General features: G+C 39.6%; 1 long non-coding RNA gene across 1 annotated transcript; it reads left to right on the forward strand.

Annotated features, from left to right (window-relative positions):
• Positions 1–430: 430 nt before the first annotated feature.
• On the forward strand, positions 431–1,462 carry LOC129350135 (uncharacterized). Its single transcript, XR_008603407.1, has 2 exons — positions 431–1,131; positions 1,234–1,462. It is a non-coding gene; the product is annotated as an uncharacterized LOC129350135 (long non-coding RNA).
• Positions 1,463–11,982: the final 10,520 nt, after the last annotated feature.

Genomic DNA, 11,982 nt, shown 5'->3' on the forward strand with positions numbered 1-11,982 from the left:
CCCACATCCCCCTGCTAAGTTTCCTTGGAGTTGCCATGGCAGGAGGGAGGAAGGGGGTCGTACGTCTCATCTTCGGCCAATGCAAGAGCTTATGGAGGACTAAAAGTGCCAAAATTAAATAAATAAATACATCATTAAATAATTAATTAAATATGTCATTAATTAATTAAAATTGGAATTAAATATTTCATTAATTAATTAAAATTGGAATTAAATATTTCATTAATTAATTAAAATTGGAATTAAATATGTCATTAATTAATTAAAATTGGAATTAAATACTTAAATGTGTTATTAAATAAATATATCATTAAATAATTAAATATGTCATTAATTAGTTAAAATTGGAATTAAATATGTCATTAATTAATTAAAATTGGAATTAAATACATAAATGTGTTATTAAATATGTCATTAATTTATTAAAATAACAATTATTTTAAGTAAAAAACATATTTCATTATTTCACGATTTAATTAATTATTTCATGGTCCTTGTGTTGCAGTGGATCATGAATTAATTTTATCTGTCAACCTCGCCCGTCAAAGTCGGTGGGCGGATCCTAACACCTGATTGGTTACCCTGCACATCAAGTCAAGGCAAATCGATTCCAGATAATGGATTGACGCAGAGCTTGTGAACACATTCCGATACACTGGGTGGCGCTATTCACCTCTACGTTGGTTTGGATACTCAATAAAACAAAACTTTATTAGCAACCGCTAAAGACTCGGTCCTCTTTCCCAAATGTTGATACATGCGGTGCAAGACAAATTTTCCTTTAGCGTTTCCTTTAGCATCTACTCGGCGCGCCACGGCTCGTCTCGGTTTAGTTGTTTTTCCATTACATTGAGAACCACCTCATCGTGGGTGGAGTCGTCATAGCACGGCGGTCCGAAAGTCCCTTACCGTCATTTCTGTGCGACACAAACGCAATGCAACAATGTACATGGAGGCGATAGTACGCCTGCTGCTCGGTCTGTGGCTTTCTGTCAGATTCAGAGTAATAGAAGAGTCGGAGAAAGCTGAGAGCGGCGAGTCGAAACACTCAGGAGACACACAGGAGAGTTTGGGAGGCGATGCAGCAGTATCAAGCCGAAGACGAGGATATGAACTAGACGACATATGAGGGTAAGCTAATGCTAGTTCGCTAGCTATCGTGTATCAGTCCTGTAATGGCTGCAGTTTGTCGCTATTAGGTATTAAAATATGTATGCTGTGTATGTGTTTCAGATGGCTCTCTGATGAGACTTCATGGGATTTACCTGAAGCAGCAGCACATGAGCCTGCAGTAGCACAAGGTGTAGAGGAGGAGGGCAGAGATGTACAGGATGCACTGATGCACTACGTGTCATGCAGAAGTTAGACATTCTTCTTGTTATACTTCTGTTTTTCGGTCCCCGGACCGCTATTGTTTTCTTTAATGCAATTCTGACAATAAACTTTTGTAGATGTGTCTATACTATTGTTTGTTTGTGAAGGTTAGCAAGATTAAATAAAAAATTAAACGCCAAAACATTAAAACAGCTGTTTTAAGAAAATTCCAGTTTGATAAATCAGTATTGCTTTGGTGTAATTCAGTCACCAGAATTATGAACCATAAAGGAGTTTGTGTTAAAACATGTTAAATCCCATTAAACACAAATACATTATTAGGGAATATAGAATTGTTTGGTTCAGACTGTTGACTCTTTTTCTACCAGTGTCTTAACAGACAAAATGAGAAGTTATGATGCAATCACATAAGTCACAAAATAGTTTATTAGTCAGCAGCAAAATCAAAACTATTTACAATGTGCAAAGTACAAACTGTGGTGGGCCTGTGCTACAGTGGAGGGCTAAAAGTAAAACTATATACAACTACAGGTGCTGGTCATATAATTAGAATATCATGAAAAAAGTTGTTCATTATTTCAGTAATTCCATTCAAAAAGTGAAACTTGTATATTATACTCATTCATTACACAGACTGATATATTTCAAATGTTTATTTCTCTTAACTTTGATGATTATACCTGAATACTAACAAAAATCTCAAATTTGGTATCTCTGAAAATTAGAATATTGTAGAAAGGTTCAATATTGAAGACACCTCTAATCAGCTAATTAACTCAAAACACCTGCAAAGGCCTTTATATGGTCTCTCAGCCTAGTTCTGTAGGCTACACAATCATGGGGAAGACTGCTGACCTGACAGTTGTCCAAAAGACCAGCTTTTTCATGATATTCTAATTATATGACCAGCACTTGTAAATCTCAAGTCTATGGGAGGTGGACTCGCTCACACTCGCCGGCTGCCCACTGCCTACCCAGCTACCCCAGCACACCCAGGAATGACTGGTTGAAGGCAGCATTCTGGACCATCTCCTCCACTGCAAGGCCGCTTCATTCTCTCTTGCCTCGCTGAGGAGCAACCAGATGTTCTCATCATGCTGGGCATGACTCCACTCCTCCTCAGCCTGCATCTCCACAAGTACGCTAGGAAGGTCCAGTTTTCTGTGGCCCCCTTTCCTCTTGCCTAGACCAAAGACAGAAAAGTGATCAGAGTCAGCTTTAATGGCCAAGTAAGTACACAATATACACGGAATTTGGTTTCGGCTGTTGGTGTCATCCTAGGAATATGGAAGAGGATAATAAAAAATAAACAATAGAAAGAGGAACAGGGAGGAAAAAGAAATAGTAAAATAGAACACAATATAAACAGAAATGTACAGCTAGACTGGAATGTATGAACACATTAGCAAAATGGTAATTGCTATAAACACAGTAGTGGTGATTTTTGTGTACAGGGCTCTGTAGTCCAAATGTCCAGGGTGAGTGGGGTCTCTGATGATGTTTTCTGCAGTCCGTACTATGGGCTGTAGTCTGTTTCTGTCCTGCTGTGTGGTTGATCCAGAGGTGCACAGGACAGATCGGATGACTGCAGTGTAGAACTGGATCAACAGCTCATGTGGCAGGCCATGTCTCCTCAGCTGTTGTAGGAAATACATCCTCTGCTGAGCCTTTTTCAGGAGGTCCTGAGAGATTGTAGTCCCCAGGAGCTGGAAGGACTCCACAGCTATGATGTGATGTGTTTAGCCACCCGTCCATCCATTTTCAATCATGATCATGTCTTTGATACTTTAATAAACTTCTGGCACTCTTTGCTTTAACCAAAGCACAAGCAGTAACTCCTCCACCACAAACAAAAACGACGTGGTGTGAACTTCACTTCATCCTGTGCACATTTTGGAGTTGCTAAGAAGAGCTGTGTTTTCTCATTTTTATGTATATTTTCATTCAGTTTCACAGCTACCTAGTGACTATAAGAAGAATGGTTGCAATACTACACTGCACCAGAACGTAAATTAATTAGAGTGACTTACTTGTTAAGTCAATGGAAAATAAATGCAGCTGAATGTGTTCTGTTTATGTGTCACTGCAGCTACATGTAGCTTTCATCAGGCGTTCCTGAGCTGGCATGCTGCACAGTTTGCATTTACACCTGCCTCAATTCTTGGTCGTTGGTCTCACTGTTCTGATCATGCTTGCAGGCATTTACACCTGTAGTAATAATAATAATGCGAAAATCAACCATGCTCTCTGTTTACCGTGTCTTACCGGTGATAAGACGTTGCTGTTGACAGGGTCGGTGTCGAAGCTGGTGCTGGAGAGGAGCTGCTGCTGGTGGTGGAGAGGAGACAGGGCAGCCGGGGGCTCCGCGACGGAGGTGGAGTAGGCTTCGCATGTGGAAAGGGATTCTTGAACAGAAATAAACACTCACTCTAAGTACAAGAAAAACACGGCATGCTGACTGAAGTATTAGCTTCTGAGAGCTAAACGTTAGAAACAGCAGCACGAAATACAAGCAGAGCACGGAGTTAGCGCCGATGGCTAACTAGCTATCTTATTGTCTGCTACAGGAGACAACGACGTTACTTTCTAAAAATACTTGTTTGCTTAAAAGAAGCTTGCCACCAATGGAATAAATGATGTATAAGTTTCTTGAAGTCACAAAACACTCACCGTCCTCGAACGTCTCCAACAATGCAGCGGCTGAGTCTCCCTCCTGTTGCTCGCCGGTGCAGTGCCAGTAAATAGCTTCCATTAAACCTCTTCCAACACCTCCTGGTTGACCCACGCCGGCCGTTGTGGTCCTGGGTGGACCGATAGTCACTTTTGAGCTTTTTCAGCTTCTCCCTACACTGCTTCTGTCCTCTTTATATACAGTCTACTGTATATGTGAGCGGCCATCCGCTCAGAGACCTCCTGATAAACTTTCTCCGTCCAGCTCTCTCTGTATTCTTTGGTCCACCACCAAAGACAAAGTCTCGACCTCTTCATTCACCCACGGTACAGGTCTGGCTGTCACATTAAAATTATGAAGAACAGAGAGTTTCGTGAAGAGCAATGCACACCGTCGCTGTTTACAGTCATTTTTTAATGCAGGATTTTGTTTTCGTGCTGAAGTTGCTCTGTGTCGTCACTCCCTGTCCAATCAGTGGCCTGCACTATGTAAACGCCACATTATCGGCTCATCTCAGCTCGCTGGGAACCTCAGCCGAGAAGGTGCTGAAAATTAGTCCGTATGGAAACGCTCGCTAACAAAGATGAGACGAGCCGTACCGTGCCGAGTAGATGCTTGTGGAATCGCGGCTAAACAAAGACGAGCGGAGCCGTGCCGCGCCGAGTAGGTCCTAAAGGAAAAGCGCTCGACACTCCGAGCATCGCTGCAATTTGACAGGCTGGTAATCCACAAAGAACGTGATGTTCCAGAACTTCCCTCGGTATGCCAAACGCCCTGGTCCCTGTGTGTGCTCCTGTTGCACCCTGGTACCAGAAAACCGGCGGAGTACTTCCTCTAAATTTGCAGTCACTCTACGGTCAACATCTTGGTCGGAAAGTGCGGAAATAACTTCAACAACTTCAATAAATTCCTCTGCTTTACACGCTACATGCTCGCGGTCAGCAGGTCCTGCTTCCACATACTCTGCAAGGTCTAAAAGATCTCTCACCAACTCTCTAGAAAGTTCACAGCGACTCTCCCTCTACACTGCCTCCATGTTTAGAAAGACTTCTACTTCCGGTTTCAAGGCAGACAAAAGCAGTGGATTAGACTAGATTCACGTTAGTCCCGCCCATGGACTTTGACGGGCGAGGTTGACAGATAAAATTAATTCATGATCCACTGCAACACAAGGACCATGAAATAATTAATTAAATCGTGAAATAATGAAATATGTTTTTTACTTAAAATAATTGTTATTTTAATAAATTAATGACATATTTAATAACACATTTATGTATTTAATTCCAATTTTAATTAATTAATGACATATTTAATTCCAATTTTAACTAATTAATGACATATTTAATTATTTAATGATATATTTATTTAATAACACATTTAAGTATTTAATTCCAATTTTAATTAATTAATGACATATTTAATTCCAATTTTAATTAATTAATGAAATATTTAATTCCAATTTTAATTAATTAATGACATATTTAATTAATTATTTAATGATGTATTTATTTATTTAATTTTGGCACTTTTAGTCCTCCATAAGAGCTGAGCTACGCATTCATGCAAAATAATGTAACTGATTCACATTGAAATGAAGTGTAGACTGGGGAAGAAGGAGGAAAAAGGGGAAAACAACAGCGAAAACTGGAGAACATTTTTTTTAAAAAAATACTCCACTAAGTTTGTTTTGTATTTGCAGTACACATACACTACCAGTCAAAAGTTTGAACACACCTTCTTATTTAATGGCTTTTCTTTATTTTCATGACTATTTACATTGCAGATTCTCACTGAAGGCATCAGAACTATGAATGAACACATATGGAATTATGTAGTAAACAAAAGTGTTCAGTAAGTCAAAACATGTTTGCTATTTTAGATTCCTCAAAATAGCCACCTTTTGCTTTGATTACTGCTTTGCACACTCATGGCATTCTCTGGATGAGCTTCATGAGGTAGAACCTGAAATGGTTTTCCAACAGTCTTGAAGGAGTTCCCAGAGATGCTGAGCACTTGTTGGTCCTTTTACCTTCACTCTGTGGTCCATCTCATCTCAAACCATCTGGATTGGGTTTAGGTCAGGTGACTGTGGAGGCCAGGTCATCTGATGTCGGCCTCCATCATCTCCTTCTTGGTCAGATAGTCCTTCCACAGTCTGGAGGTGTGTTTGGGGTCATTGTTCTGTTGAAAATAAATGATTGTCCAACTAAATCCAAACCGGATGGGATGTTATGTCGCTGCAGGATGCTGTGGAAGCCATGATGGTTCAGTGTGCCTTCAGTTTGGAATAAATCCCCAACAGTGTCACCAGCAAAGCACCCCCACATCATCAGACCTCCTATATATATATATATATATATATATATATATATATGGCGTGAAGTCCCGCCTAGAAAAAAAGAGCAGATACAGTAATGTACACTACCATTCAAATGTTTGGGGTCACTAAGAAATGCCCTCATTTTTGAAAGAAAAGCTTTTTTTTCAGTTAAGATAACATTAAATGAATGATAAATCCAGTGTAGACATTGTTAATGTGGTAAATGACTATTCTAGCTGGAAACAGCTGATTTTTAATGGAATATCTCCATAGAGGTACAGAGGAACATTTCCAGCAACCATCACTCCTGTGTTCTAATGCTACATTGTGTTAGCTAATGGTGTTGAAAGGCTCATTGATGATTAGAAAACCCTTGTGCAGTTATGTTAGCACATGGATAAAAGTGGGAGTTTTCATGGAAAACATGAAATTTCCTGGGTGACTCCAAACGTCAGACGTTAGTGTAGGTCTAATCCTGTTGATTTTGTTCAGTCACTGTTAAAACTGTGTGCTATCCGGTTTGAGATGGTGTCTTCAGTACTACGATGAGATGTTTTGGTCAAAGTTCTTCTCTCTGGGTGTTCGTCTACTGAGTTTTAAAATAAAGTCAACATTGTGAAAGGAGCAAATGAGATCTTGATAAAACTTGAACTGGATTGTGGGTTTTTAAATTCTTAAACATGGCTGAAGCAGCGGTGGGTCAGTCTTTACAAACTCATGAGTCACAGTCAAACACTGGTCAAACTTTAGAGATTGCTTTTCAATTCTACTGGGGATCAAAAATGTTCCAAAAAATACCAAACATTATTAGTAAATTAAATGAAAACAGCAGGATCAAGCTGATGAAAATGTGAAAATTAATGTTTCTCCAATTTTTGTTTTTGCATCTTTGGGGAAAACACTGACTCATAATGGGAAAAAAGTGAATGTTACAGGGTTTTATAGCCTGATCTTCTATTTACTATAGACAGTTACTGTTTGTGGTATGAAATATAAGCCGCTGTGTTTGGCGAATATTCATTTAAAACGTAAATCTCTGTTTTTCCTGCTCTCTCTCTCAAAGACCTCTGACGCCAGGGGAAACAAATAAGGCATTATGCTCGTGGGCTGACCCCTTAAAATAGCCTCAGTTTAGCTCCGGTTAAGACCACTCACCTGATTCAAAGATCCTTAAACTCCTGCTTCAATGTCCACATTATACAGTAAGTCAGCTGGGGAATGTAGGTTGGTGGATGTGTGAAGGAACTTGCAGGAAAAAAACGCAGATGTTATGAGACGAACCACAGAGGGTGTTTTTTCAGTGGAGAAAAGTAAATGTTTTTGGACGCGGGTGTTTTTTAATCACACAAAGTGTTGCACAATGTTGCCGCTCAGCGTGTAATCCGAATTTAATTATGTAATTTTATCGCAGCAGCTGAAACTGCGTCCAAAAAACAGAAGCGAGTCAGGCCAAGATTGAAAATGGCTTTATGGAGGAGCGAAATATCCCAAAGTAATCAGTTTCCCATTGTTTTTAATTAGAAGGTTCGCTGTGAGCTCTTTGTTAGTGGCAGCTGACACAAACCATGACTGGCTGTTAGGTTGTTGTTGTCGCTTGTCAATAGGAAGGTCAGTGACCTCTGACTCTGAAGGTCATCGCTGGGTCAACTGTTCTTCTGAGACCTTTTCTAGGACATGCATTCCCACACTATCTCTACAGACGTCAGTGGCCAACATGTACACACAGCGGCCACTTTATTAGGTACACCTGTTCAACTGCTTCTTTCTTTTCCCAAATAATTAAGACATTTTTCATCCATTTCTGATTAAACCTCCAACTAGATGGAACTTTTAGAAGGTTTTTATCCACACAAATCAGACAGCACGGCCCGTGATCTGATATCATAATAGCAGTTTTGAGATTTGGAAATTACAGTTTCTGAGACCAAAAAGTTGTCAATACGTGAATATGTCTGAAACGTACTTGAGTGGCAGGAAAAAGCAACATCATTAGGTTTCAAATATGTCCACAAGATGTAAGTCTTTGATGAAATGGTGGATAGTAGTCCTGCTTTTATTGTGGGTCTGGTCAGTACCTGTGGATCTGTCCTTTCCTGGGTCAAGTGCACAATTCCAGCCCCCTGCAATTATGTATTCTCCTGGGAGGGATGCAAATGTAAGCAATAAATTAGTAAAAAATCCAGGTTCATCTGAATTTGGCCTGTAGATGTTAACTAGATTTAGATCTCGGGACAGCAAAGATCCCTGAATGATGAGATATCTCCCAAATCTACCTCTAATTATGTTAGAAGGCACTGATTCGTGAATATTGGTCATACCTACCCTAGATTGTGATGTAAATGATGCTGTTTAAATGTTCCCTTTCCATCTCGTAGCAACTTTTATATTATCTTCATTTAAAGTATGAGTCTCTTGGAAAAAACTATTTTTGAATCTATGTCTTTCATTTTACGAATAACTTGCTTGATTTTCTTTGTTTTCTGTAAACCCCTGCAAATCCGTTCAACTACTTGTTAACACAAATAGCTAATCAGCCAATCACATGGTCGCAACTCCATGCATTTATTCATGTAGACGTGGTCAAGACAACTTGCTGAAGTTTAAAGCGAGCATCAGAATGGGGAAGAAAAGGGATTTAAATGACTTTGAACGTGGCCACAGTGGACCATCTTCTGATGCTACTTCCAGCAGGATAATGCTCCATGTCACAAAGCTCAAATCATCTCCAACTGGTTTCCTGAACATGACAATGAGTTCTCTGTACTCCAATGACCTCCACAGTCACCAGATCTCAATCCAATAGAACCTTTGGGATGTGGTGGAACGGGAGATTGGCATCATGGATGTGCAGCTGACAAATCTGCAGCAACTGTGTGATGCTATCATGTCAATATGGATCGAAATCTCTGAGGAATGTTTCCAACACTTTGTTGAAAGTATGAAAAGAAGAATTAAGGCACTTCTGAAGGCAGAAGGGGGTCCAAACTTTTACAGGCAAGATGTACCTAATGAAGTGGCCAGGAAGTGTATATCCATCATTTAACCTCTGGTCTACAGAGGTTGTTTCAGTGTCTGTAGCTTTAAATCTAACGGAGCTGCTGCTGGTCACACCTCTTTCAGGAAGAAGACTCTCTCTCTATCTACTCTGCTCAGTGGGTGGAGAAGAGAAGAGTCAGTGGGGACGATGCTTATCCTGTTTAGACATCACAACCGACTACCAACCTGAGCAGCTCATTCAAAGACACACTTTGTAACCTATGAAGAAAGAAATGAAACAAGGTGATGGTATCTCCAGACACATTATTCAGTATTTTCTATACAACTCTTTATCCTGTCAAGGGTCACAGAAAGGTGAAAAAGTCTAGAAAAAGTAGATTTTGTATAACTTGGCTCTAGTTTCAAATTTTTAGATTGTTTATTGTCATGACCACAAGCCAATTGCTCATCTGCAACATAAGGTTGATAAAGGATAATCACGCTTGTTCACCAAATTACAGCTAGTCATGGTTTGTGTGCTGGATTGTAGCATATTGTTGACGGTATATAAGTCACTCTTACATCAGCTGTTCTGATCATTGACACAGCAGGTCAGGACTGACAGGTCAAGCAGTCGCGGCAGGACACAGCTGGGATTATCCAACCTGCTTTGAAGGCCTCACTCAGACACAGATGTACGGTTCAGCTTAAACAGCAGATCTGGGTCTGAAGCACGTCTGGGGCACTGTTTGTTGTGCTGTGGGCTTAACTGCTTAGCTGGACAATCGAGCTTCACCAAGATGTTTGTAGAATTAAATGTTATTTGCCTCGGAACTCTATATTTTAACAACTGTATTTCTGATTCATTTAATGTTATCTTCGTGGGAAAAAACTGCTTTTCTTTCGACAATAAGGACATTTCTAAGTGACCCCAAACTGTTGAATGGTAGTGTATATGATAGTAAACTGAATACTTCATTATCCCTGTTCAGATGAAACATTTGAACCATATGACCACTGGAGGTTTTTTATTTTATTCTGTTTTATATGAAAAAAAAGAGAAATGAGAATGAGAATAAAGTCATGAAATTAAAAAAAAGGTGATGCAGCTAAGATGCTGTTGATCTCAGCTCCTTGTTCTTACTTTTAAAGCTGCTTTAATCAGCTTTTTATATTACGAATGAATGAAATGAATCACTCATAGTAACAGACCCTCGTTTGAGTTAGTGACTGCAGCTTTCTGCAGAGCATTTTGGTGACACTGTTATTATTTTGGTGCGCTTTCATAGCATCAACTAAACCTTTACCTATCCAGCATCAAACATCAGACAGAGGAAATGAAAGAAGTAGCATGTGAACATAGTAGTGGTGCATTTGGTGGGTAAACAGAGGCAGAAACTGCAAATGAAAGACAATGTGGCTCCATAATTGCTGTAAAAAATAAAAGTTCAATTTAAATAAATAATAAAGGCTGCAAACAGCTTTGAATGGGCCCTCACACACCAAAGCGTGTCGGGATGTGGTGTATGTAGGGACGTGACAGAAATGTTGTTCTCACTCAGCATTTCCTCATGTCGTGGTTCTGCAGCAAACAGAAGGAGATTAACTGTGACTCAGCAACCGTCTGATGAGATTCGCAGGTCATCACATCGGAACTTGTTAGCCAGGAATAGAGATTAAAGCTTTAATTATGTTCACATGCCAACTCACAAAGACGCTCCTCTGAGACTCTCTGCAGAGCTGCGCTTTAATGAACAGATCTGAAGTTCACATTTTAAACACTGAAGGGCGTTTAACATACGACAGATTTAAGATTAGTGCTAAATCCACACATTAAGATCAGGAGAGAAAAGTCAGAGGAACAAAAACATCTTCCAGTAAATCATAAAGTAAAACACAAACGGGGCTACAATTATAGACCACTCTCAAATCTTTTAATAGTCATGCACGGCACATTTAGGGAAATATTAGAGGCTGCAGCACCTAATTACAAGCCATGATGAGAGCAGCACTTCCTATTCCAAAGGGAATTGTTTTAAAAGCCGTATTATTCGGTTTGCTTGGTTAAATGAAGTTAAATTGAACAATGCATCTCTTTTCCCTTCATTCTAACACTTTCTCCTTCAGCTTCCATGTTTACTGCCTGTTTATAGGAGGAGGATTGGCTCATAAAATGCTGCTGGGACAGTAAAACATGTTGGGGGGTCTTGAGTTTGAGTTCACACCTGTGAAGCCAAAGTGCTGAACTATTAGTTGGAAAACACTTAGTTAGGCTTTAGAGTAAATATACACTACCGTTCAAAAGTGTGTGGTCACCCAGACAATTTCATGTTTTCCATGAAAACTCACACTTTTATTCATGTGCTAACATAACTGCACAAAGGTTTTCTAATCATCAATGAGCCTTTCAACACCATTAGCTAACACAATGTAGCATTAGAACACAGGAGTGATGGTTGCTGGAAATGTTCCTCTGTACCTCTATGGAGATATTCCATTAAAAATCAGCTGTTTCCAGCTACAATAGTCATTTACCACATCAACAATGTCTAGAGTGTGTTTCTGATTCATTTAATGTTATCTACATTGAAAAGAAACTGCTCTTCTTTCAAAAATAATGACATTTCTAAGTGAATCCACACTTTTGAACGGTAGTGTCCATTCCTGTGTCTGCTCT

Source organism: Amphiprion ocellaris, chromosome 12 (genome assembly GCF_022539595.1).
Source record: "Amphiprion ocellaris isolate individual 3 ecotype Okinawa chromosome 12, ASM2253959v1, whole genome shotgun sequence".
Taxonomy (NCBI): Eukaryota; Metazoa; Chordata; class Actinopteri; family Pomacentridae; genus Amphiprion; species Amphiprion ocellaris.